We start from the raw sequence: 26,879 nt of genomic DNA on the forward strand, positions 1-26,879 counted from the left end.
GTGCCTGGCTTGGTCTAAAATCAGCCTGGAAACAGATTCCTCTCCTGTTTCTGGATGTTTAGACCTATCAAGGCCTATATGTGAATTCTTTTTAAATCTATGCAGCAAGTTTTACCATAAGGCCCTTCATATTGTCAGTTTGCCTTAGTTTTTCGTGATAGGATTAAATAGGTTTTGTGACCTTGTTGAAAATAATCCATCACTTAAGAAAAAAACTGCTTTGGGCCACCTGGGTGGTTCAGTAGGTTAAGGGTTCCACTTCCGCTCAGGTCATGATCTCATGGTTCGTGAGTTCGAGCCCTGCATTGGGCTCTGTGCTGACAGCTCAGAGCCTGGAGCTGGCTTTGGATTCTCTCTCTCTAAATATTTTTAAAAAAATTTTTAAACTTTTTTTTAAAAATTTTTAATGTTTTATTTATTTTTTGAGACTGAGAGAGACAGAGCATGAACGGGGGAGGGTCAGAGAGAGAGGGAGACACAGAATCCGTAGCAGGCTCCAGGCTCTGAGCTGTCAGCACAGAGCCCGACACGGGGCTCGAACCCACGGACCATGAGATCATGACCTGAGCCGAAGTTGGACTCTCAACCGACTGAGCCACCCAGGCTCCCCTTTTTTAAACTGCTTCAAAAGAAGTGAATATACCGATAACAAGTGTGGAATGATCTTGAATGTTGATAATCAAAACCCATTCCAAGTGAAGGAGTCTTCATCAGACACTATTTTAGGATAATAGGGCTGCAACCTTGCAACCTTCACAATTCTGTGACTTTATCAAAGACTACATTCCTTGGGACTGATGCTGTGTGTCACACCTCATAGATGGGGTTTTTCAACATCTTGATGGCCCTTTGGATAGAACCAAACACCTTTAGAAAGTAGGAATGGTGGGCATTGTGATAGGCTGGTCAATTGTCTCCCTAGAAACTACGCCAAGGATTTCTAAGCCAAGTGCGGTTGGAAGTTGTCAGCCTTGTGCGGCTGTTCTGGAGAGGGGCTTGCGGGCCAGCTCACGTAGGAGCCAAAGTTTTTGCAAGTTTTGTGTGTGTATATGTGTTAAATGAATGTGAAGTTGAACTTGACAGTGAACCAGAAAATGAAACGAAAACTAACAAAAGAAAAATCAACTCATGACAATGTTTTAGTTTGTGCAAAATAAGCATATTTGAAATTAAATTGATTTTGTAGGAAAGCTCTTGTTTTTTCCTCGGATAACGTGATTATGTTCTGTAATAACTATAAGTCAGTTATTTTAACGTCAGGCTTGCATGTAAGGTCAGGGTCCCCATTGTTTAAAGATCGCGAGCTGTGTTTCCGAGGTCAAATGGCAGCAGAGGTAAAGCAACTTCCTGAGACGGTCAAGAGATTTGAAAGAGACCGAACTCTGCAGTGTCCTGTCCCCTGCCACCCACACCTTCCCTTTTTAAAGCACCCCTCAAAATTGGTCTGAAACCAGTGACATTTAAAATCACTTGTAACTGCATGGGAATCTCCAGGAGTTTTGAATCTGAAGAAATGTTCTGTGGGGTTCTAAGGCACCATGGGGTAACAGCACTTCCCCGAGGGTATTCTGTGAAACCCAAGTCCCAGCAAGGTGCCTTGCACCCCAAGTGTGCTCTGTATGGCTGAGGGAAAGAAATCTCCCTTGCAACATAGGAAAGTCTCCGAGAACTCCTGCAGGAGGGACACCGAGAGGACCTTATCTGGTGCAAAGTCACTCTCGTAATCATCACCTCCTTTTCTGCCTGGCCACCAGCTATTAATACTATGCAGAGCACGCCCGGCGAATCCTGGACCTGGCCAGTAGCACAGACACAGTAGCTGTGGCCCCTTTTCCTAATCTGAGACCGACAGGTTTCAAGGTGCTTGAAATAGTTATTCTAGTCTCTTCCTCAGAGGTCCACATTGGAACTAAGATTCGGGGCTTTTACAGACTTTTTTCATACTCAAATAAACCTTAGAATGCCAGAGCAGCCAGCCAAGGAGAAAGGACGTGATGACTGAAAACAACAAGCATAGGAGACGAGCGAATGCAGAGAAAATCTGGCAACTGGGAGTTTTCCCTGGCTTCACTGGTCCACGTTGGTGCCCTATTATTGGCGGACGCTGGTCATGATGCTCGAGGCCACCACGCATCTTTTGAACTCTTTGCCCACATTTAGGGGCTTTTCTGCATTGTCAGTGCTCCCTCAAGACAGAAGTCCCTAAGTCCCCATCCCAGCCTTTCCGGCAGTGGAGATCTATCTGCCCAGGAGACACTCACTCCCACGTGGGAAGCAGATACCCAGAGGAATCCGCTCTGGCCAAGGCTTTGGGGCACAGTCAGGGCACCTGGCGTCCACTGCCCGTTGTCAGATGTGAGCATCAGAGGCTCTCCCAGAAGGGGACGAGGGGGAGTCTCTGCCGAGGGCCTTGCTCCTTCCTGGATGGCCTTCAACTGGACTCTGCCCTTTCCTAGGGCTTCTGTGAGCTCCTGAGGATCCCTTAGGAATCATTCTGCTTTTCTGCTTAATTCATCCAGGGCACGTTACGTTGTTTGCAGCTAAGAGCCTGACTAATAGAAGTGCATCCTGCCAAAAATGGCTAGGATGCAGTTCTGTCTTCATAAAACTGGTGCCTAGCAATGAAGGACCCTGGACGTAGTTTCCAAACATTTAGTTCAGTAACCTAGAATGTGTTTATTCTCTCAAATGTCTGCGAGAAGTGCTCTGTCTACCACACGTAGCAGAGGCTGGCTCAGTGTTTGCCGAATCAAAGACAACTTTCTTTCTCAAGTGAGAGGCCCGACTCCGTCCTTTCTGTCTGGTAGAGCAAGAATCTGATTTAAGATTTTCATAGCAGCAGGTCAGAAGAGCAGAGAATGTACGCCGTCATATCCTAATGAGTTCATTTTTTTCGCCCTACGAGTACGGTAAGAGTACTAACATCCCAAATACGTCTTCAGGAAATCTGGAGGAAACATCCAAATGATAACACAGTATGACAAATTCACAGTAGGGTTTTCCCCTTAAAGGAGCTGAGGGTGCGGTGGGGAGGCGGTTGGTGAGGCATCAGCATTTCATTGTCTGAAATCAACAGAAGGGTTCGAAACCCAGAAAGTCACTTTGAAAAGTATTTTCCTTGAAGTCAGGAAACCGTGGGATTATTTAATGAAATAAAAAACGAAGATTTTTTTTTTTCATTCCCTATCTGCCATGGGCTTCGTTCTCTGCCAGCTTCTGGAAGGAATACTGCAGCAATACTTATTTTTTTCGGAGCCATTGGAGAGTAGCTTGAGACCCCACGCCCCCTTCTCTCTTCATACCTGTGTGTATTTCTGAAGAACAGGATATCCTCTTACACAGCCACGGCAGTTATCGGATTCTCGAAATGTAATGCTGTTACAATGTTTCGTTGTTGCTGTTGTATGCTCTACATCCTAAGTTTGCCGATTGGCCCAGTAGGGCCTCAAAGCACGTCCCCGCTCTGCCAGAGAGTCCAATCCAGCACCACATACAACCTGAAGACGTAGCGTCTCTTTTGTTTACTCTGGGACAGTTCCTCTTTCTCCGTTAGGACATTGAAATGCTTGGAGAACAGAGGCTAGTTATTTTACAGAACGTTACTCAATTTGGGCTCCTCATGAGTAGGTTCAGGTTATGTGGCCCTGGCCAGAAGACAACATAGGTCATGTTGCCTGATGTTTATCTGCTAATGTTTTGATCAGCTGGTCAAGTGTGGTCAGATTCTTCCACTGCATCATTACTGTTTTTTCCTCACCACTAAGAAGCGATCCCTGGGGCGACAGACCCTTTCAAGGACACGCCACCTTACTGGAGGAGCCTACAGAGGACGGTAGTGAGAACTGGCTTGAATCCTGACTCCCACTCATGAGCTGTGTGACCTTGGGCAAGTTCCCTAACCTCCCAGATCCTCCATTCCCCATCTGTGAAATGGGATACGAACATTCCCTTCCTGTGATGTTGAGAGGATAAATAAAGCTGTAAGGTACTTGGCAGATAGGAGGCATTCCACAAATTTAACCCACTTCTCGTTCTCCCTTCCTCTACCTTTTTAAAGTTACTTTGGGGACAGTGGTTTGTTGATCTCTTACTATTGTTTTTAGTGCCATGGAGGGACCTCAAGGGCAAGCAAGTAATCCAGTGTAACACCTACAGCACGTGGCATGAAAAACCAGATATGCAATAGAGACCAGGTGTGGGAGAATCTTGGAATTCTTTTTGGAAATGCCAGGAGTGTGTGTGTGGGGGGGGGGGGGGTGGCCATATGGCCGTCTTAAGGTGTGTGGTCATGCTCATCTTGAGTGTCAGCTGTAAGGAAAATGGCAACAGGACACAGATTTTGAGACTGATGTGGACTCCAGGACTCCACGTCTTTTTTTTTTAGGTGTATTTAATTTGAGAGAGAGACCGCACGAGTAGGTGAGGGACAGAGAGAGAACCCCAGGCAGTCTCCATTCTGCCAGCTGCGGAGCCTGAAGTCATAAACCATGAGAGATCATGACCTAAACCGTATTCAAGAATTGGATGCTTAACTGCCTGAGGCACCCAGGCGCCCCCGGGACGTTACTTCTGCAGCATCAAGGACCCAGGGCCTTCACCCTTCGCCCAGGCCAGAGGCTGGGGCTGCAGGGCAGAATCTTCTCTGTCCCCAGCTGTGCGTCCCCAGGAAAACCACCAGGCTTCTCTAAGCCTCCATTTCCACATCTGTAAAATGAGAGGTTTTGACCAAGTCTGTAGTTCTCCGTCTTGGCTGAGCATTAGAATCAGTGGGGGAATTTTCAGAAAATGTCAATTCCTGAGCCTATCCTCAGACCAATTAAGTCAGAACACACACCGGAATTTTTCAAAAGTTCCCCAGGTGATTCTACTGCAAGCTAAATTTGAGAACCACACGCCTAAATACTCTTAAATGTCCTTCCTTAAGTTCCTACAAGTCCATGAATGGGATATTCTGAGGAACTGAGTTTTCTGGTGAACTTAGAATTCACCACCAGAAATTCCTTCTTGTTTCTGTTCCTGTTTTTGAAAACATTTCTAAAGTGAATAAATCTTGGGGCGCCTGGGTGGCTCAGTCGGTTAAGCATCTGACTCTTGATTTCGGCTCAGGTCATGATCTCACGGTTCATGAGTTTGAGTCCGGAGCTGGGCTCTGTGCTGACAGCTCAAAGCCTGTTTGGGATTCTCTCTCTCTCTGCCCCTCCCCCACTCATTCTCTCCCTCTCAAAAATAAACATTAAAAAAACAAAAAACAAAAAACCTTTAAAGTGAAAAAAGCTAAATAATCTTTTTAAAAATGTTTTATTGGGACTCCTGGGTGGCTCAGTTGGTTAAGCGTCCGACTTCAGCTCAGGTCACGATCTCACGGTCTGTGAGTCCGTGAGTTCGAGCCCCACGTCGGGCTCTGGGCTGATGGCTCAGAGCCTGGAGCCTGCTTCCGATTCTGTCTCCCTCTCTCTCTGCCCCTCCCCCGTTCATGCTCTGTCTCTCTCTGTCCCAAAAAATAAATAAAAAACGTTGAAAAAAAAAATTTAAAAATGTTTTATTTTTTAAAATTCCGGTATAGTTAACATAGTATTCTATTAGTTTCAGGTCTCCAATCTAGTGATTCAACAATTTCGTACATTACTCAGTGCTCATTATAAGCGTCCTCTTTAATCTGCATCACCTATTTCACCCATCCCCCCCACCTGCCTCCAGTCTGGTAAACCGTCAGTTCTCTATAGTGAAGAGTCTGTTTCTTGGTTTGCCTCCTTTCCCCCCCCCCCCCCCCCCCCCCCCGCTTTGTTCATTTGTATTGTTTCCTTTTTTTTTTAATGTTTATTTATTTTTGAGAGAGAGAGAGAGAGACTGGGAGAAACAGAGTGTAAACTGGGGAAGGGGCAGAGAGAGGGAGACACAGAATCCAGAGCAGGCTCCAGGCTCTGAGCTCTCAGCACAGAGCCTGACGTGGGGCTCGAACTCACAAGCTGTAAGATCATGATCTGAGTGAAGTCGGACGCTCAACTGACTGAGCCACCCAGGTGCCCCTTTTTGTATTGTTTCTTAAATTCCACATGTGAGTGAAATCATAAGGTATTTGTCTTTCTCTGACTTAATTTCACTTAGTATAATGTACTCTAGCTCCATCCATGTTGTTGTAAATGGCAAGATTTCATTCTTTTTATGACTGTGTAATATTCCATTGTGTGTGTGTGTGTGTGTGTGTGTGTGTGTCTGTATACATACATACAGATACATACCACAGCTTCTTTATCCATCCATCTATAGATGGACAAATCTAAGTAATCTTGAAGGTCATTCCTACCTTAATGTTTCTATGACTACATGAGAAGCTGATTCTGAGGAACTGGTGTTTTCTGTTAATTTAGAATTCCACCAAAACTTCCTTTTCAGTTTTACTTCTACTTTGGAAAATGTTTCTAAAGTGGACAGTTTCCAACTAAAGGGATATAAGGATAATAACTTCTTAGTTTGGAAGATGCCAGAAGCCCTCTTCCTAGCCAGGACAGACGTTACTAATTGATGATGACATCTCCCGCTTGCCTTAAAAATCCTCCTCAACCCAGGGTGCCTAGGTGGCTCGGTCGGTTGAGCATCCAACTCTTAGTTTTGCTCAGGTCATGATCTCACAGTTCCTGGGTTTGAGCCCTACATCGGCCTCTGTGTTGACAGTGCAGAGCCTGCTTGCGATTCTCTCTCTCCTTTTCTCTGCCCCTCACCTGCCTGTTCTCGCTCTCTCTCTCAAAATAAATAAATAAACTTTGAAGAAAAAAAAAAAAAGAATGCTGTAAAAAAAAAAAAAAACAAAAAACAAAAAAAACCTCTTAAAAAAAAAATAGGCTTTGGAGCACCTGGGTGGCTCAGTCGGTTAAGTCGGCTCAGGTCATGATCTCGCGGTCCATGAGTTCGAGCCCCGCGTGGGGCTCTGTGCTGACAGCTCAGAGCCTGGAGCCCGCTTCGAATTCTGGGTCTCCCTCTCTCTCTGTCCTTCCCCCACTTGCCCTCTGTCTCTTTCTCTGTCTCAAATATAAATAAACATTTTTTAATAAAAAAAAAATAGGCTTCATGCAATACTAAAAAAAGAAAAAACCTTTTCAACCCTAGGCAGCCATGGCCAATCAGAAGACACTTGAGATGAAACCTATTTGCCATTCTGGCTAAGGGAAATTTAGCTCAATATTTCTTTCATGATGGAGTATCTTTCAGGGCTCAGAGGCAGGATTCCAAACAGCCTTTCCTCCATTCCAACTCCACAGGAACAGGACTATTAAACTGGTGGTATTGGGGGGCCATGATTAATGTATACTGAATCTGGGTAAACTTTGGGTGTAATTACGTACAACTTTTTATAAAAGTATGCTTTCTGCCATTTACCTCTTTTACTTAAATTGAATACAGAGAAGCCAGCTCTGGGGAAATAGTACAGCAACTAGAGGAAGAGCCAGAGTTCAAATTCTGATCCTGTCACTCACTAGTTGGTCACTTTGGACAAGTTACCCAAACTCCCTTGTGTAAAATGTGGCTAATAATAGTGTCTACCTCACAGGGCTGTTGTGAAGTTTGAATGAAACAATAGACCTAAGTAAGACCCAGGGTGTGACACACAGGGAACTCTTGACAGCTGTTACCTTGTTAACACCATTTGTTGAGGGTTTCATTGAGTTATGATTAATTAACATTGCATAGAAATATTAGAGGTAAAAGAGATAACAGTAGTGGAGACAGGAGAAGTACCCCTATTTTGTGCCCGAAACACCAGCTGGTGGCAGGAACGTGTGAATCTGTGCCTCCGACGTGGGTGCTTGTCAGTGTCATCTTGGGTGGCAGTGACCTACATCTGGGATGTGGTCATGTAAGTATGGGGTAATCAACAGGAGCTGTGGTGCCCCAGAACAGGCATGCTGGAAATTAGTGGGTGTGCTTTTTTGTTGATTGTCCCATTGCATTTGGGGATGGGTGGAAGCTTGATGTCCGGGAATGTTTGGAACAGTCCCATACAATGAAAAATGTCTCCTGTCCCACACGGCTTTTGAATGTTCTTCCAGACGAAACTCATTACAAATGTAAATCAGCCATACTTAGAACACAATCATTATGAAAATAAGTTCTAAGAGAAGTTACTTGAAGAGCCTAGTAATCCAGAAGACCATTCCATACAGAGAAGCTTCAATGGAAGGAAGATCTTGTCTGGAAATTACCGTGTTATTTACTTGCACTGTGCAGGCGGCCAGCCCTGTGCATTAAGCATTTCTAGCTGCAAATTCTCCTGGAAAGGGTTTCAATGCTGTAGGGCAGTTAACTGCACAGTGAAACCAACTGAAAATCCGTAACAGAGATCTGAGATTTCCTTGAACAGACTTGAGCCTGCTATAAATAACACAACCATGAAATAAAAGGATGCCGCTAAATTTCACTAATGTTTTAAGAAAATTAAAAATATTGTTCTAATGGCCATCTATATACACATTCTCTTTATTAAGTAGCACAATGACAAGAAATCTAGGTTGTGGGCATTACACTCTAAAATTATTTATTTCCCGGTTGCCTGTTCTTTTTCAAGAACATCACTCTGATTCCTGTTCGGGTGTCCTCCCCACCACTCCCTCTTTCTCTCCATCCTCACGGGAGAGAACTCCAAGTTCTTCTTAAGCACAAGAGACCCTGTCGCTAGAGCTATACCACTGGTCATAACTATCCTCCTGCTGATACTGCGTATTAGCGTAACATTAGTTTTTATTCTGATGTCCACCCATACGTCTGCCCTTTCATTTTTCTGTTCTTCTTGTGTAAACAGCTTCTTATCCTCTTAAATCCCAAACCTCTTCCTCATCAGTGGGTGCAGGCAGCTGGCTGCTGCATCGTGTCCCTCAGGGCAGCCATGCCTGAGCCTTTAGATTTTGAAATCCATGTTACTTTATTATACATTATGTTTTTATTGATCCTTTTTGTTAGAAGAGTGGTTCTCCATGGGGGCGATTACTGCCCCTCCCCCCCCCCCAGGGACATTTGGCAATATCTGGAGACATCGTTGGTTGTCGTCACTGGGGGGGTAACGTGCCGCCGGCACCAGGCAGAGGCCTGAGATGCCGTGAGCCACTGTGCAGTGTCCGGGACAGTGCCGCAGGGGTTATGTGGCCCCATGCCAATAGTTAGCTTAAAAAAAAAAAAAAAAACCCGTGTTGAGTTAGGGTATTAATCACATTAATTTGTGTGTAGATAACTTACATAATCCACCACTTTCATTTAGGGTATTAAGAGGACTTTATAAAAATATTTGTCATACAAAGAAGCTGTAAACCACTAGCATAAATCAAAATAAGAGGAAATAGTCTGTGTAGACTTTGGATTCCCCACTTCTACCATTGGCCTTGAACCAGTTATATAAGTAAAATAGGACTCTGGATAAACCTCTGTCCCCTAATCTCACATGGAAGCCAAAGGTGACGTGTGAAACTCCAATGTGTCTGAAGTGCTGAGCTTCCATCCTTCCAGCGGCATGTCTCAGACGTCTGTCACCGAACATCCTTGTTTTGGGAAACATTTGTTCAGCACCTGGTGACTCCACAGTCTTCTCCTCTCCTGGTTTGCTTTTAATTATTATGATTTTTCTTATGTTTGTTTATTCTGAGAGAGCATGAGCAGAGTAGAGACAGAGAGAAAGGGAGAGAGAGAGAATCCCAAGCAGGCTCTGTACCAGGAGCACAGAGCCCAACTCCAAGCTCGAACTCATGAACTGTGAGCTCATGACCTGAGGCGACATCAAGAGTCTGGTGCTCAACCGACGGAGCCACCCGGGCGCCCCTCCCTTTCTGTTTTGATGATGAGTTTTTAGAACACTTGAGAGGGTCTAAGTCCTCCCACAAGATTGGGTAGAAACCCTTTCCTCTCGGTGGGCACCCAGCTCTGAGTCTCTGTCACAGATCCCGAGCTAGAGGAGCACAGCTGCAAGAAGGCAATGCGAGCTTCCTCCCTGTGCCGCAAGTATCGCGACAAGAAGGTCTCAGAATGATTTAAGGGCGTAGCACTTAGTATGGCTAACATGTGGGAGAAGTGAGTTTGTATTTGGTACCATTTAGCACATTCCTTCCCAAGATGCATTAGGAAGCCTTCACTACAAATGGCGTCAAACAAATGAAATGGAAAATTCCAGAGTCTGCAAAACAAAATAAGGGTGAACAGACTTTCTAGGGGCTTCTCATGCTCTTTCGATGCAGTAATATGGCAGCATTTGAATTCTGGCTCCACCTTTTGTCATGCTGTGTGACTTTGACCATAACCTTATTCTTCTGGGTCCCAACAGACGTCCTCTCTGTAAAAGGGATACAAAGCCCCTAGCAGCTGTCTGGCACACGAAAGATGTACCATGAGCTGCTTTTGCTTAATAAATACACTCAAGGCTGTACAGTATAAGGGAGAGCTGGATCCCACACATGTCAAAACTGGAGCCTGCTTTAAATGAGTTCTATCTGTGGCAGAGTGGTTAGCGTTGGGGAAAGGCCCCTGGCATGAAGCCAGCCCTATATTTTGAGCCACTTGGTGGCTACTTACTCAATTGGACCTTTGAACCATTTTAAGGCAACCCTTGGTCACTATGAGTGCTTGCTATATGCCAGACGATACACATATAATCTCATTTTATTGTCATGATAATAATAATAAAAAAAATAGGTGATATTGCCCTTTCTGGTGGACGAGGTAAGTGAGGCCCAGAGCAGTGGAGTGATTTGTCCAGGCTCAGAGCGGCAGGGGCCTTGGGGCCAAGACAGGACTAAAGCCCAGGCACGGCTCTTACCCGCTGCCTTTGCACTTGGTCAGGGCCTCATTCCTTCCTTCTGGAGAAATCACTTCCAAAAGCCAACTCACACACCTTGCAGGAGGGGAGGCTTTCTGAAGTGGCCAGCCCTTCTTCAGGACTCAGCTCCTGGGGCCTTGTGCTGGCTCCCGCCAGCAGCCCAGCCCTGGGCCCCCCAGGCTTGGCTCCCCACTACTACATCTGCTTGGTGGAGGGATGGGCGGGGCCCCAAGAGCAGATTTATTGTGTCTCCTGCGCCTTGGGTTCCATCCCAGCCGCGCAGAATTGGAGCGATGACAAGGATAAATGTGTTTGGCTCCAGGCTCGGTCACTGAGAATTTATCTAGCACCTGCAGTAATAAAAACTAACACTGCAGCGTGCAGGGCACTGCGTGGGCGTTCGGGAAGACACAGAGGAGGTGCTGAAGACCCTCGCTTGCCCTCTCGCCGCCTGAATTCTAGTGGTGGATCGCAGTTGGTTCCCGGGGAATCTCCCAGAAGGAACAAGGTGGGGCAACTCTGAGATGAGGAACCCGAGAGGGCAAGGACTCTGAGGTCACACACAGCTAGTGAGAAAGCAAATGACAGCTGTGGGTTCTGTGACACTTACACGAGCTCTTTGTTTTTTTCTTTTTAAACACATGTAGAAAAATAAAATTGTAAAGTATAGTTTAGCAAAAAAGGAAAAAACCACCCCAGATCCCACTGCCCAGAGATAACCACCGTCACTCCCCAGCTTCTTTCTCCACGCAGATGTACATGAACATGCCCATGGCACATGTTGCTATTTTACAGAGTTGGATCTTGCACAAACTGTTCTGGAACCCTGTCTCCTTTACAACACACCAGCTATTTAAATGGCTCCCTGCAAAGAGGCGCCCCCAGGGCAGGGAAGAGGGAGCACTTCTGGGCTGTTTCTTGGCCCCTGTGGCTGCCTTGGGCTCCAGGAGGGAGGAAGCCCTCCCAGCCAGGGCATCGGGAGGTAGGTGGGTGAAGGTGAGGCCTGGAGGGAAAAGATGACCCAAGTGAGTCTTGAAGGGAAGCACTTTGAGATGCTGAAGGAAGTGGGTTCAGGTCCAGGGACCACGGAGGGGGCAGATTGTAGAGAGAGCTGTGCTTCAGCCCTTCTGTGGGGAATGGAAGGAGCTGGTGAGCATGGCTTTGTGGAAAGGAGAGGCCCTTCTCTGGGTTCTTTAGGTAACCAAAGCAACCGGCTTTCCTGCAGCTTCCCACACACCTATTCAGGAGGCACTTCAGCCAGAAGAAAGCACGAAGCCTGTGTTTTCTTTTCTTCTTCTTCTTCTTTTTTTTTTTTTTTTTTTTTTTTACCGTTTGTTTATTTTTGAGCGAGAAAGAGAGAACATGTGTGTGTACAAGCAGGGGAGGAGCAGAGAGAGAGAGAGAGAGAGGGAGAGAGAGAGAGAATCCGAAGCCAGGCACAGAGCCCGACTTGGGGCCTGAACCCACGCACCACGAGATCATGACCTGAGCGGAAGTCGGCCACTAAATCGACTGAGCCACCCAGGTGCCCTGAAGCCAGGGTTTTCTAAAATGCATCCGTGGGAACACAAATCCCATGAAAGTGTTCTCTGGCCAAAGGGTTAAAAGAAAGTTTGAGAAATGTGATCTACAGTCACCCTACCTTGGAGAATCACAATGCACAGAAGCTACCTGTGGCCCTGAGAAGAAAGGACATCTTAACCCAGGGTTTCCCAAATTTATTTTCTCAGAATAGCTCTTACTGTCTATGGAATTTCCCTCTTGCTCTGGGCCCAGTGAGGCTGGAGAAGACAGCAGAGCCCTGGGCTGGGGGGTCTCCCTCCTCAGGGCAGCTTCCTTACCAGCACCGGAAAGCCCCAGGCCTTGCAGGTGTCAGACGCCCTCGCAGGGCCCTCAGAGGGCAGAAGTCCAGGCTCTCAGGGACTCCTCCAGCTCCAGAATTCTGTTTCTGAGATTCATGACCATCAAAATCTTACTCCCAGAGAACACCCAGTGGGTGTGAAATTCACCCATTTACTCAACAAATATTTGAGTTCCTACTGTGTGCCAATTACTGTTTAAGGCATTGGGGATCGAGGAGTGAATAAGAACTTTTCTCTTATTGCCCTAATGGGGGAACAAGCTATATTATATGTCACTTAAGGGCCACGAGGAGAAATAAAGTAGTGTAAGCACAGAGTGTAGGGCAGGGAGACTGACAGGAAATGCTATTTTATTTACTTTTTAAAAACTTTTCCCTTAACAGGGCTTCTTGTTTATTAATAGAAACATGCTGGGCTAATGAATTTCATTTGGGTATTACTTTAACCTTTTGTGATCCAATCTGAGGGTGTTCTGTTTTGTAAATTCCAGTAGAGTTAACATACAGTGCTATGTTAGTTTCAGTTGTACAGTATAGTGATTTGACACTTGTGTCCATTACTCAGTGCTCCTCATGCTAAGGGTACTCTTAATCCCCTTCACCTATTTCACTCAGCCCCCCACCCACCTCCCGTCTGGCAACCATCACTTTATTCTCTAGAGTTAGGAGTCTGTTTTTTGGTTTGTCTCTTTTTTCCTGTTAGCTTGTTTTATGTCTTAAATTCTACATACGAGTGAAATCATGGTATTTGTCTTTCTCTGACTTATTTCACTTGACGTTATACCCTTTAGCTCCATCCATGTTGTTGCAAATAGCAAGATTTTGTTGTTATGGCTGAGTAATATTCCAGTGTGCGTGTGCAAACCACATCTTCTTTATTTATTTTTCCCCTTCCCTATCTGTTTATCAATGGACACTTGAGCTGCTTCCATAATGTGGCTATTGTAAATAAGACGGGTTGCAATTTTATTTTATTTTTGAACACTGCTCTTTTTTTTTTAAATGCTTATTTTTGAGAGAGCGAGCGAATGAGCGGGAGGGGCAGAGAGAGTGAGAGAGAGAGAGAGAGACAGAATCCCAAGCAGGCTCCATGCTGTCAGCACAGAGCCCGACGCGGGGCTCAAACCCACAAAGTGTGAGATCATGACCTGAGCCGAAATCAAGAGTTGGATGCTTAACGAACTGAGCTACCCAGGTGCCCCAAGGGGAATGCAATTTTAGATAAGGTAATCTGGGAAAGCTTTTCTGAAGAGGTGACATTTAAACAGAGACCTAACATAAGCAAGGGTAAAATGCTGAAGAGCTCTCCAGGCAGAGCATTTCAGGTGGCGAGAAGAGCAAGTGTAAAGGTCCTGAGGCAGGAATATGTTTGAGGAACAACAAGGAGGCCAGTGTGACTTCAGGGAGCAAAGGAAGGGGAGAGTGGTAGCAGATGAGGTCACAGAGATAGTGGGGCCAGAGGCTGTAGGACTCTGTGAGGGTCCCGGTAAGAACTTTGGATTTTGTTCACAGTGAGACAGGAAACCACTAGAAGAATTGAGCAGGGGAGTGACATGCAGCAGAAGGGAGAATTTCTGCTTTCTAATGGGCACGAATAATTTTCTAAATGGTAAGAGCCCACTCTCTGCCTGTGAAAATAATAGAACTTATGAGAAGTAATTGGCTTTTTATTTGACAACTGAAGGAAGATCTTACAAGGCCCCTGAATTGGTCGCGCGTACATTATATACTCACAGAGCACCTGCTATGTGCCAAGTTCTGTGCTAGGTACCAGGGATATAAATGTAGTTCATAAGACGTTGTAAAAATACTTCTAAATAATCTCCATACCTAACATAGGGCTTGAACTTACAACCCAGAGATCAAGAGTCACATACCCTACCGATGGAGTCAGCCAGGTTTCCCATGTAGTTGATAAGACTTTTAGTTCCCAACTTTTGATGCAAAAAAAAAAAAAAAAAAAAAAAATCACAGTTACTTCGTTCCCCTAATGAAATAGAATTTCAAGCTCCTGTGGTGGCATGGAGGTCCATCTCAGTCATTTCAAGAGGTAGAGGTCTTCCCTTTCCTTCATGGTTCTGTAGAAATCCAGTGATTCACAGGTGCGTGAGCGGGGAAGGGCCTCTGGTCTCCACTCTGTCGGGGATAATGCCGAGACACTTTTGACCAAAGCCCAGTGGTATTCACAAAGGCAAGAAGCTCCATCCCTTTGTACCAACCCATGCTCCCAAGATCCTTGTTCCAGGATCACAGTTTTTAAGAGTTCAGTCTCCCTGTTGTCTACTTACTGCTCTCAGTGATCAGGTCACTGATGGTTGCTGCATGGATGCATAAGGCCCCGTGAACTTCACTCAAGTCTCTTATACCCTGGCTTAGATAGACAAGTAAATCAGTATTTCTGGTAGGTGAGCTGGGCTGGGTCTGTACAGTGGGATAGACTCTAGAGCTGTTGGCCTTACAAGGAATGAGACAGAGCAGACTACACAACCCATGTCCTATAGTTGCTTGTGTGTGTGTGTTTGTGCGTAATATGATCAACACAAAAATTATTCATTTTCAATTTTGTGCAGTAAGAAAAGGTGCACAGCAGGCTCCTTCTGTTTCTTGTGAAAGATGCTGAATTCATCATGACTGTAGAACAGAAACGGGTTTTTGTTTTCTTCTTGGAGATTAAAGGGGTCTTGAGGATCATTTAGCGGAGATGAAAAAACTGACTTTGTCTTTAACTTTTTGTCCTTGACCTCTTGTCCGTGACTTCTCCGAGCCTTAGTTTCCCCGTCTCTTTGTTTCATACTTCAGAGAATATGTACCCTAGATCACAGCCTGTGTTTTCTAGAAGCAATCACTGGTTGAACAGAATGTCAGTTGTCTGATTCGGCAGCTCCTGACTTTGCTTCATTCCCTAGTTACTAGAAGTTTCTCTGTCCTTCTTCACTCTTGGACCCTCCTCCTTTCCCTTTCTATTTGTTTACCAGTTTATTACAAGGGATGTTTTAAGGGCACAGCTGAATAACTGGGTGAAGAAAGAGGTACAGATGGTGACGTCTGGAAGGGTCTTAAGCACAGGAGCTTCAGTCCCTGTGCAGCTGGGGTGTGGAACCCTCCCCAGATGTGGGTGTCTTCACCAACCTGAAGCTCCAAGTTTTGTTTGAGGTTTTATTTTTTTAGGTTTATTTATTTATTTTGAGAGAGACAGAGACAGTGTGAGCAGAGCAGAGGCAGAGAGAAAAGGAGAGAGAGGGAATCCCAAGCAGGCTCCACACTGTCAGCACAGAGCCTGACACGGGGCCTGAACCCACAAAACCATGAGATCACGACCTGAGCCGAAACCTAGACACTTAACCGACTGAGCCACTCAGGCGCCCCATCTTTTTTTTTTTTTTATAATTTATTCAGATTTTCTTAGGTAGGTGTGTGTGTGTGTGTGTGTGTGTGTGTGTGTGTGTGTTAATTTTTTTTAATGTTTTATGTTTTGAGAGACAGAGACAGAGCATGATCAGGGGAGGGGCAGAGACAGAAGCAGACCTAGAATCTGAAGCAGGCTCCAGGCTCTGAGCTGTCAGCACAGAGCCTGATGTGGGGCTTGAACCCATGGACGCAAGATTGTGTTCTGAGCTGAAGTCGGATGCTCAACCGACTGAACCACCCAGGTGCCCCTTCTTTTAATAGAAGCTCTACAGCCAACATAGGGCTTGAACTCCCAACCCTGAGATCAAAAGTCGTATGGTCTACTGACTGAGCCAGCCAAGCACCCCTCTAAGTTTTGTTTTAAAGATCACTTTAAACTCTGGGTGATGGGAATCAGGCTGGGATAGGTTAGTAGTGGGTCCCACAACCTCAACTGGGCCCTCCACTCAGCCCTCAAGGCCCCAGGTCTCCTTTGTTCAGGAGGCAGGAGTGCCACAGCGACCCGCCACAGAGGAGGCTTGTCCTCTCCTCCCTACGACAGTCTGAGTAAAGGGTTGGACGTTGGCTGGCAGCAGTCCTGCAGCACTAATGAAGTTTAGGAAGTGCTTAGCTGAAAAGGCCACGGATCGGGTAATTGAATTGGTGTCAGACACATAATGGCTTTGAGAGTCTTTTCTCCCTCATTTGGTAAGAAGAGCCTTTGCCCTCACATCCTCCGTAAAAGCTCAAGGAGAAAAGGATGTTCACCCAGCTATATATCAACCCTGTCTATTCAGCAGGAGTTTTGGGAAACCATATGGAGAAGCACACTTTTTAAGAAGGCTTTGGGGACTGTTAATAGCAGGCTGGGCAGGGCACAGGAAGAGGCTGCGAATGAGTGTGTTCCACAAGATGCTGCCAGGTGATAAAATATTAAAACGAATACCAACCCTCGCTCTTCAAGGAATGGTCTTAATGATTGTGTCAGATATCTGGGCTCTGTGGTCAAATGGACAGTGAGCTTTGGGCTTTATCAAAAATAGTTTAATGGGTGCCATGAATGGATGCCAAGAATGGTTAATGGGTGCCAGGCCCTGTCCTAACCTCTTATGCATTATCTCATTTAAGCCTCCTAACAATCCAACGAGGGAGGCACTATTATTGTCCCCATTTTACAGATGAAGAAACAGAGGCTTGCCTAAGACCACACAGTTGTGATGTAGTGAAGCCTGGCTTGCAGTCTAGGATTGGGGTTCTAACACCAGTGGGTTTTTTTCTTCTTTGATAAAAAACTTACAGGAAAACAGAATATGTCCACGGACAGTAAAAGGTAGTACTCAAGAGTTTACAATGAGTTAACTCCGTCCCACCAATCCAGACCCCACTCCAGAGGCAGTCAGCATTGCTGGCTTCTTGTACTGCCTTCCAGCTATACAGATCACACACACAGATACATATGTGTTCGTATGTCTACACGTGAGTATACAAATGGTTGTGTGTTACCTACCCTATCTGTGCCTTGTTTTCTTTACTTCGACTCTTTAGGACTTTCGAGACTTTTCTGGTGTTGTGGCCTTTCTGTATGTTTTGCCATCGGTAACAATGTTGCCACAAGCATCCTCAGGCAAACGGCTCTGCAAATGTGTGTGAGCGACATGGTGCTTTTGATCACAAGAGCAAGATGATCTGCAGGGACAGTTGGGGTCAGTCACTAGTCATTGGCTCAGGGACCACACTTCTATCCTCTCCAGGGTACTGGGGATGGCAACCAGGGAGCCATATAGGCTTTGAGACATCCCGTATGTACAACCTTAGGTTTGATAGTGACAGACTTGACCACCCGGTGCCCCAGGGACATTTCTGAATGAGGACAAGAATGTGGGTAGCAGAAGTTCCTCTCTGCAGCCGCCATCTCATCACAACCCCCTTGGGGAAGCCAGGAATTGTAAGGGTCATGTGTTAAGCCTGCTGCCCCAGGCAGGTGGAGCCCCATCATGCCTGGTTCACTTAAGGAGGCGGGGCTGAAGCCCAGAGATGAAGCGGCTTGCCCAAGGTCACACCGTAAACATGGTGGGGAGGCCAGTGGGTTGGGGCTTCTGTCTCCTCTGCACTGCTCCCTCCATTGCCCCATCTTGGCTCAACGAGTTCCGATTAACAGAGCTTTGCCTCTTCTCTAGCTCGTCCTAAGGCTTGAAAAGTCCCTGAAGCCACTTCTGGGCCTGGGGGCCAGGGTGCGGGCTGCCCTTTTGGCACCTGTTTGCCTTCCCTTCACTAGGGTGAAGCTGGCTTTTTGTCTCATGAGGTTGGTGTTGTGTATATAAACTGCTGCTATCTTAGTATCAGTTAGGACGTCTTTGGTGGTGACAAACAACCCCCAAATTATACTGGCTTCATACCCGGATTTATTTTGTACTTACTCATGTACTCCCTGACTCAGGCCTCTCCCCATGCCAGCCGTTCTCTGTAGTGACTCAGTGCCCCCATGCGCTTTCATCTTGTGGCTTACCACCACAGTGGGTGGCCTCCGTGACTGCTGTGGGGTGGGGGCGGGGCTGGGGAGGGAGCGTGGAGCACGGGAGGATCACACACTCACTCTTGAATGCCTCTCTCTGTCACTTCCACTCATAGCCCACTGGCCGGAACTAGGCATGTGGCCACGCCTAATTGCAAGGGCCTGGGCAGCGTGGAGGTGGACGTGTCATGTGTGGAATTCTGAGCAATACGTGTCTCTGCCAAGTCCTCAGGCTTGGGGGGGGGGTTGGTGGGCGTGCAGGTAAACACGGGCTGCATTAAGCAGGGCAATGACCCCAGGCCTGTGGGGGCTGATTGTGAATAACGGATCTGGGGACTGGTGGTAGCTTTTAGGTGCTCCTCAATTGCTGATTCAGCTGCAGAGGACTTGCGTTTTTCTTAACCGTCTTCCTGTCCACTGAGACACATGTGCAGAGAACTCCACGCAGCAAATGTAGAGCTTGACTTTGGTAAATTCATTATAAGGCATATATGTAAGCTTGAATCTGCCTGCCAGGGCAAGAAGCAGAACGTAACAGAGCTAACTGTTACAACTTTTGGACTCAGCACTCTATGCCGCCAAACTTGAGTCTAATGGAGCTTTGGAAAAATGAAGCTTTGAATTTCAGAGGTACAGTGCTCCACTTTCTGCTGAGGCTGTCTAATCTCGACAAGGAACTTGCGCTATAAGGCGCTGGAGGGAGTGAGGAGGCCCTCTCCCCCACAGAGAATGTGTGGATGGGGCGCGGGGAGCCTGTGGCTGGCCGGCCAGCAGCCTGGGTGACGGTAGCCAGGCTCTCCCCGTCTGCCCTCACTGTGTACTTGGTTCCTGGGTCAGCCTGCTTCTTGTGGCCCCAGTGCTCCCCGGGAATGCATCTGCCCTGAGAGGCCACCACACCCACCACGAGGCCTCTCCTTCAGGCCCAAATGCAGCTTGGAGGTCAGCCTGACCCCGGGGACTCCCAGCTCCGGGCAGAAGCCCCATTACCCCTGCCAAGGTATGTGTCAGCCTAGAAGCAGCACTCCATGTTTTGGTAACTTGTAAAAGCCTAATCCTAGAAAGACTGCGTGTTCCTGGCGGCTGGCTCACCCCGCCTCCGGGGAGCCTGCCGCACCTGCTGGGAGGCAGCACTGGGCGGGACCCTCCCCCCACCCCCATCTAGATCTGTCACTGCATATTTCCAGGCCCAGGTCAGACTCGGGCGAGTATGGCTTTCTCCCCTCTCCACACCCTGGTCTCCTGCACCCATGAAGCTGCCGACCCAGTTTCTGATGGGAAAGTGAGGATCTCTGCGCAAAGTCAGATGAGAGGAGAGGAAGCAAACACTGTGCTGCCTTAACATAACACAGACACGACCCTCCTTCTGAGCGAGGGGTGAGGAACCTGGCCTTCCCACTCAGAGCGTTTGGAACAAACTCCCAAAATACCGGAGGCTCAGTACGAACCTCCTTTGCTGTCACCAGGAGGAAGGATGAATCATACCCAACACGCGATTTCCCTCGTCCCCAAACACTGCATGGATACTTACATTATTGGCATTTTACATGTGCGAGGTATTTTTTAAGAAATTCTTTTCTCTCTGTCTTTTTTTCTAAACCAAAACACCAGCTGTAAAACCCACGGCTTCCTTCCCCTCTAGGTCTGCCGCGGTAGGAGGCGGCAGCGGCAGACAGCCGGCCCCCTGTGCTCTGAGTCAGGCCTCCCTCTCGGCGGCTTGCTGCCTGCAAAACAAACTTAAAAGCTGGTGAATGGCACTTAGGGGCCCACAAGCACGCAGGGAGGCCTAAAATATTTGCAGAGCACACACTCTGCTCACAGAATGAAAGGCCACTATGTAAATAGCTGGGCTCTGTTGGGGTGAGGCATCTTCAAAGCGGCTTCTGCTTGTCACATCAAGCCAGCAAGGATGCAAAGACATTCATTCAAAAGCAGCACGCAGGAACCACACCATGACTTCCTGGCCCCAGAAGGTAGACTCAGAAAGGGACCACAGCCTGGAGTCCCGTGTTTCTTTTCCTCGCCCTTTCTCCTGCGCTGCACAGTGCACAGGGTGGTTTTGTGAGATGGCTTACAATGTCAGCTTTCAGGGCTGGGCAGACATGATCAGTTTTCTCTCTTCTGGGGAAGGCTTTTCTGGAAGACGCTCAAAAGGCAACCATAGTTACTAATGGAGCATGGCAAAGCATGAGACAGAGGTAGTTATTACCCAGGCTTGACAAAAGGAACGTGGAATGGTTTTTGCATCAAGCCACAAATACTAATTCCAAAGACTCCCAGGTGAGTGCAGGAGCGGCCCAGACACACGTGACACCCCCTTGCAGCATCCCCCCGCGACTCCCAGAAATCCCACACCAAGGTGAAAACCGCCAACAGCCCTGTGACCACACGGAGGCTGTGAGCCAAAATCCAGGCAGAATTTTCACTAACCACACTGTCCACTGGGATGCGTTTAGAAGAATATTCTTGGATTTCACACCATTTGTGCTGGCCCCTCTGAACCAGAATAGGACAGACAGCCCCCAGAAAGGAAAGAAATAGTTTTGTTTTACTCTGCCCCTTTGTCAGTGATGATCTTCCACCCGGGGAAGGCAGGAATGGTCTTCCTGTCAGGCACAGCCTCATTTCATTCTCCTTTTTCTGCTTCTCTCCAAAGCAACAATGACCGTGATTTCCAGCATGCACCACAGTGCAAGAATGGCTGAAGGTGTGCACTGTTTCTTCAGATGTTTCATTGCTGGAGGAACCTCAACTGGTACAAAAGCTAAGGGCGTGGGGAATGGCTGCTCAAAGGCCTGCAGACTACCCTGGGTTCCCCAGCCTCACCGGAGTCCAAGAGTGGAGCAGAAGAAACGTTGGCTGGTTCAGAAATATCCCAGGTAATCCTCAGCAGGCATGAACACCTGAGCTAAGCAGGCGTAGATCCACCGAGGAAGCTGCCAGTACCCAAGTGGGAGGCTAAGGATGTCACATTTACCTTGAGTGATGGACAAGGCTGAGCCCTTGGATAGAGGGCTCTCCGTGTGAATACCACCAAGGGGCCAATGAAAAGAGGGTGGAGCCTGAAGGAGAGGAAAACCACTCTCCAGACTTGGGGCAGCAGGTCTCTCTGGACATTACTGTTCAATAAGAAACACATGCTAACCTCAGATAGCTGCTGCAAGAAGATATGGCCTTACTGGAACTGGCTAAAGAAGGAACTAGAAAGACAAAATAGTCTGAGCTAGGAAAGGAGATATAAAGACTGCTGGCTAAAATCAGATAACATAAAGTACCCAAAAAAGAGAAGAGCCAGATCAAAGCTGAGTTTGAAGAGAGTAAGGGCAAAACTAAGAAAGAGCCTGTTAACCACGGAGGGGAAGAGGCCACAAACTTCTGGTTCTCAAGGTCCCTCTATCCTCTTGAAAGTTACCGAGGACGACAAAAAGCTTTAGTAGCTCTTGGTATGTCTATAGAAGAAATTAAAATGGAGAAACTTTTAAGACATTTATTAAAAATTTATTTTAAAACAATAATAAGCCCTTTGCATGTGAACATAAATAACATTACTAATGAAAAATAACCATGTTTAAAATTTTTAAATGAGAGTCACAGGCTTTTTGCAGATTGTTTTCATGTCTACCTAAACAGAAGACAGTTCTATTCTCATTGCTGCTGCTTTACTTTTTACTGAGTTATAATTACTGTATTAGTTTGAGGTGTACAACATCTTGATTTGATATGTGTATATAAGGCAAGAGATCATAATGATCTAGTTAACATCCATCAGCACATGTCGCTACAAATTTGTGTGATGAGAACTGTTAATATCTACTCTCTTAACAGCTTTCAAATACACAATATGATAATATTAACTATGATCACCATGGGATACATTACATCTCCAGAACTTACTTACAACATGATGGGATTTTGTACCTGTAGACCACTACCCCCCACCACTTCTGGTAACTACCTCTCTGATCTGTGTCTGTGGTGTTTCTTTTTTGTTTTTTAAGATTCCACATATAAGTGAGATTTTAAGATCTGTGTGTTTCTTTCTGACCTATTTTATTAAGCATAGTGGCCTTCAAGTCTATCATACATGTTGTCATAATCGGCAAGATTTTTTCTTAATGGCTGAAAAATACCCCAACGTGTATATAGACTACATTTCTTTACTCATTCAGCCTTCAGTGGACACTAATGTGGTTTCCAGTATCTTGACTACTATAAGTAATGCTGCAATAAACATGGGGTGTACATATCTTTTCAAATAGTATTTTTGTTTTCTTCAGATAAATACCCAGAAGTTGAATTGCTGGGTCATATGGTAGTAACATTTTAAATTTTTTTGAGGAACTCCACAGTTTGCCACAGTGGCTGCACAAACTTACATTCCCAACAGTGCACAAGGGCTCTCTGTTCTCCACATCCTTGCCAACACTCATTATTTCTTTTAAAAAAAAAAATTTTTTTTTTAACGTTTATTTATTTTTGAGACAGGGAGAGACAGAGCATGAAGGGGGGAGGGGCAGAGAGAGAGGGAGACACAGAATCGGAAGCAGGCTCCAGGCTCTGCGCCATCAGCCCAGAGCCCGACGGCGGGGCTCGAACTCACGGGACCGCGAGATCGTGACCTGAGCTGAAGTTGGACGCTTAACCGACTGAGCCACCCAGGCACCCCAACACTCATTATTTCTTGTCTTTTTGATACCAGGCATTATAACAAGTATGAGGCGATATCTCATTGTGGTTTTGATTTGCACTGCCCTGATGATGAGTGATGTTGAACACCTTTTCTTGTGCTGTCTGTTGGCCAATTGTGAGTCTTTGGAAAAAATGTCTGTTCAGATCCTCTGCCCACTTCTTTATATATATATTTGCTATTGAATTATGAGTTCTTTATATATTTTGGATATTAACCCGTTATCAGATATGGTTCGCAAATATTTTCTCCCATTCATTATGTTGCCTTTTCATTTTGTGATGGTTTTCTTCGGTGTGCAGAAGCTTTTTAGTGTGATGCAGTCCCATTTGTTTATTTTTGCGTGTGTTGCCTTGGCTTTTGGTGTCAAATCCAAACAAACATCACCAAGATGCATGGCAGGGGACTTGCTGCCTAGTTTTCTTCCAGGAGTTTTGTGGTTTCAGGTCAGTCTTTAATCCATTTTGAGTTAATTTTTGCGTATGGTGTAAGAGTGGTCCGGTTTATTCTTTTGCATGTGGTCGTCCAATGTTCCCAGCTCCATTTATATTCTTGTCTCCTTTGTTGTAAATTAACTGACCATATAGAAGTGGGTTTACTTCTAGGTTCCTTATTCTGCTACATTGATCTATGTGTATTTTTATGCCAATACCATACTTTTAGCCTTTCACCACTGAGTATGATGTTAGGTGTAGACTTGTCATTATGACCTGGGTTTTGTTGAGGTACATTCTCTCTATACCCACCTTGTTGAGAATTTTTACCGTGTGGATGTTGAATTTTGTCAAACGCTTTCTGCATCTATCGAGATGACCATATTTCTATCCTTCATGTTGTTAATGTGGTATGTCCCGTTGATTGATTTGTAGGTGTCGAACCATCCTTGCATCCCCTGAATAAATCCCACTCTATTATGGTTTATGACCTAATGTTTTGTTGAATTTGGTTTGCTAATATTTTGTTGAGAACTTCTGTATCTGTGTTCACCAGGGATATTGGTCTGTAATTTTCTTGTGGTGTCCTTTTCAGATTTTGGTATCAGGGCGATGCTGGCCTCATAAACTGAGTTTAGAAGTGTTCCCTCCTCTTCTGTTCTTTGGAAGAGTTTGAGAAAGATTGATGTTTATTCTTCTTTAAACTTTGGTAGACTTCTCTGGTCCTGGGAAGTTTGTCATGACTGATCCAATACATTCAAGTTTTTAGTTCTTGATTCAGTCTTGGTAGCTTGTATGTTTCTAGGAATGTATCCATTTCTTCTAGGTTGTCCAGTTCATTGGCATAGTATTGCTCATAGTAGTCTCTTAAGATCCTTTGTAGTTCTGTGATATCAGTTGTACGATCTCTTTCATTTGATTCTATTCATTGGAGTCCTCTCTTTTCTTGGTCGTTCTAGCTAAAGATTTGCCAATCTTGTTTATTTTCTCAAAGAACCAGATTTTAGTTTCATCAGTCTTCTCTATTGTCTTTTTTGTCTCATTTTCCTTCATGTCCACCCTGAACTTTGCTATTTCCTTCCTCTACCAACTTTGGGCTTAGTTTGTTCTTTTTCCAATTCCTTGAGGTATAAAGTAGGGCTTTTGAGTTCTTATTTGCTAATACACACATTCATTCTCTGTGGATTTTTTTTTTTCTTTGACTCTGGTTGTTTGGTAGCATGTTTTTAAATCTCCACATTATCTGTGAATTTTCCAGTTTCCCTCTTATAATTGATTTCTAGTTTCACACCATTGTGATTAGAAAATGTGACTGTGACAGGATTTCAAACTTCTTAAATTTATTAAGCCTTGTTTTGTGGCCTAACGTAACTATAAGAATTAAAGGACACACAAGATAATATGTAAAATGTGATATCAAAACCAGTGTAATGGAGGGAGTAACAACATAGAGCCCTAAGGTGCACTCAAACTCAAGTTGTTATCAACTTAAAATTGACTGTTATTGTAAGTTGTCATATGTAAGACTCATGGGAACCACAAAGCAAAAACCTATAGTAGAAACACAAAAGATAAAGAAAAAGGAATGCAAGTATATAACGATAGAAAACCATCAAATTGCAAAGGAGAAAAGCAAGAGAAGAAAAAGGAAGAAAGGAACTGCAAAACAGCTGGAAAACTGTGAACAAACGGTCACAAGTACATACATATCAACAAAACACAACTGGACAAAGTTCTTATTTCCATTGTTTAAGCCACCCAGTGTATATTTTGTTATGCCAACCCGGGGCAACACACGGACACTCTATTTTATATTTTTGTACTATATGACATTTTTATAATGACTATGTATATTACTTCTATAATCAGAGCACCTGCTTCCAACTTCTGATTTTGAAAAAAGAAATGAGAGAAGAGACAGATGAGAGGACAAAGGTACCTCCCAGGCATGGCTATCACAGAACTGGTTTTATTCCTCATTGGTAAATACGGAGCTTCTTCCTTGCTACTTGCTGGGTCCCAGCCCCACCTCCACCCAACCCTGCCCTGTGTGGTCAGCTTGCCTTGAGGGGACCACTAGCCTGGTGGCTGCTCTAGCTGAGAAGACCGGTGGGCCCGGATTCCCTAGGTCACAACTAGGGTCTGGTGTACAAGATGTCACCATAGCCATCTCCCTTCATTCCACACATCTGGTTCAGGCCTAGGTAAGCAGGCCAAGTGTGGTGTTTCTAACCATCTCCCCCCCACAAACTGGAAAGCCCAACAAGCCTGCAGTAAGAATGCCTGCAAGCAGCTGGCATGCTTACACAAGCTCTGGCCCCTCATTCACAGGGCCGGCTCTGTAGTGCCTGCTTAAAAGCCACAGTAGAATGACAAACCGCCCTGGGAGTCCCTGTAAAACAGAATTCTTGCAACAATTTTTCCCCTGGGAAGATGTCTTGCTTCTGTCTGGGGTGCCTACTGTTGGGGATGTCGGGGTGGTAACCAGCGGTGGGGGAGCAGAGGCCCAGGAGAGGAGGGCACAGACTTGCAGGGGTCAAGGCCACCAAAGGGGGCGGGAAAGTTTAGGACAGCGGTGCTCTGTAAGACAACACGCTCCGATCCCGGTCAAATCCACTGAGCCGGATCCAGCCCTCTCGGCAGAACTGCTCAGAGGCCACCGGTTTTCTGGCAAGTCGCAGGCTTCGGTCCCTGAGGAACGCAGCCATCCCCTGGGCCATTAACCTACCTGGAAGGTCCTGCAAGGGATCAGAACCCCGTTTAGAACTGCAGAGAGGTTAAGGAAAAGAAATCTCGACAAAGAGGTGGTAGGTCTAAATACTCAGAAAATAGCCACAGTGACTTCAGCTTCCTGTGCTTCGAGAGGTGGTTCTCTGCAGCTCTGTTTCCGCAGGTTTCCGGAATACAGGAGGAGCCGGGGAAAGCACCTACTCTGTATTGCGCTGTAACTGCAGCACATCATGTGACCTTCCCGCCGTGCCGGGGACAGGTATTCCTCCACTCATACCTGAGACCAAAGGTCAGAAAGGTGAGGTCACTCGCCCAAGGGCTAATGGAGAACAATGGCAGAAAGACAGCCCAACAAACATGATGGAATTAATGGAGTTCATGTCTGCTTTCTCACCTGTTAAGTGCAGACGATCCCTTTTTTCTGTGGAGGTTTAGAGGAGGTGACGTGTGTAACGTGCCCAGCGCCTGGCTGAGCACAC

General features: G+C 46.0%; 1 long non-coding RNA gene across 2 annotated transcripts; it reads left to right on the top strand.

Annotated features, from left to right (window-relative positions):
• Positions 1-18,841: 18,841 nt before the first annotated feature.
• LOC122237340 lies at positions 18,842-26,638 on the top strand. 2 transcript variants are annotated; one of them, XR_006215772.1, is made up of 3 exons: positions 18,842-22,496; positions 25,540-25,652; positions 26,564-26,638. It is a non-coding gene; the product is annotated as an uncharacterized LOC122237340 (long non-coding RNA). The 2 variants fall into 2 exon arrangements; XR_006215771.1 differs by having other exon boundaries at positions 26,550-26,637.
• The last annotated feature ends 241 nt before the right edge of the window (positions 26,639-26,879 follow it).

The sequence above is a fragment of the Panthera tigris genome, chromosome A3 (genome assembly GCF_018350195.1).
Source record: "Panthera tigris isolate Pti1 chromosome A3, P.tigris_Pti1_mat1.1, whole genome shotgun sequence".
Taxonomy (NCBI): domain Eukaryota; kingdom Metazoa; phylum Chordata; class Mammalia; order Carnivora; family Felidae; genus Panthera; species Panthera tigris.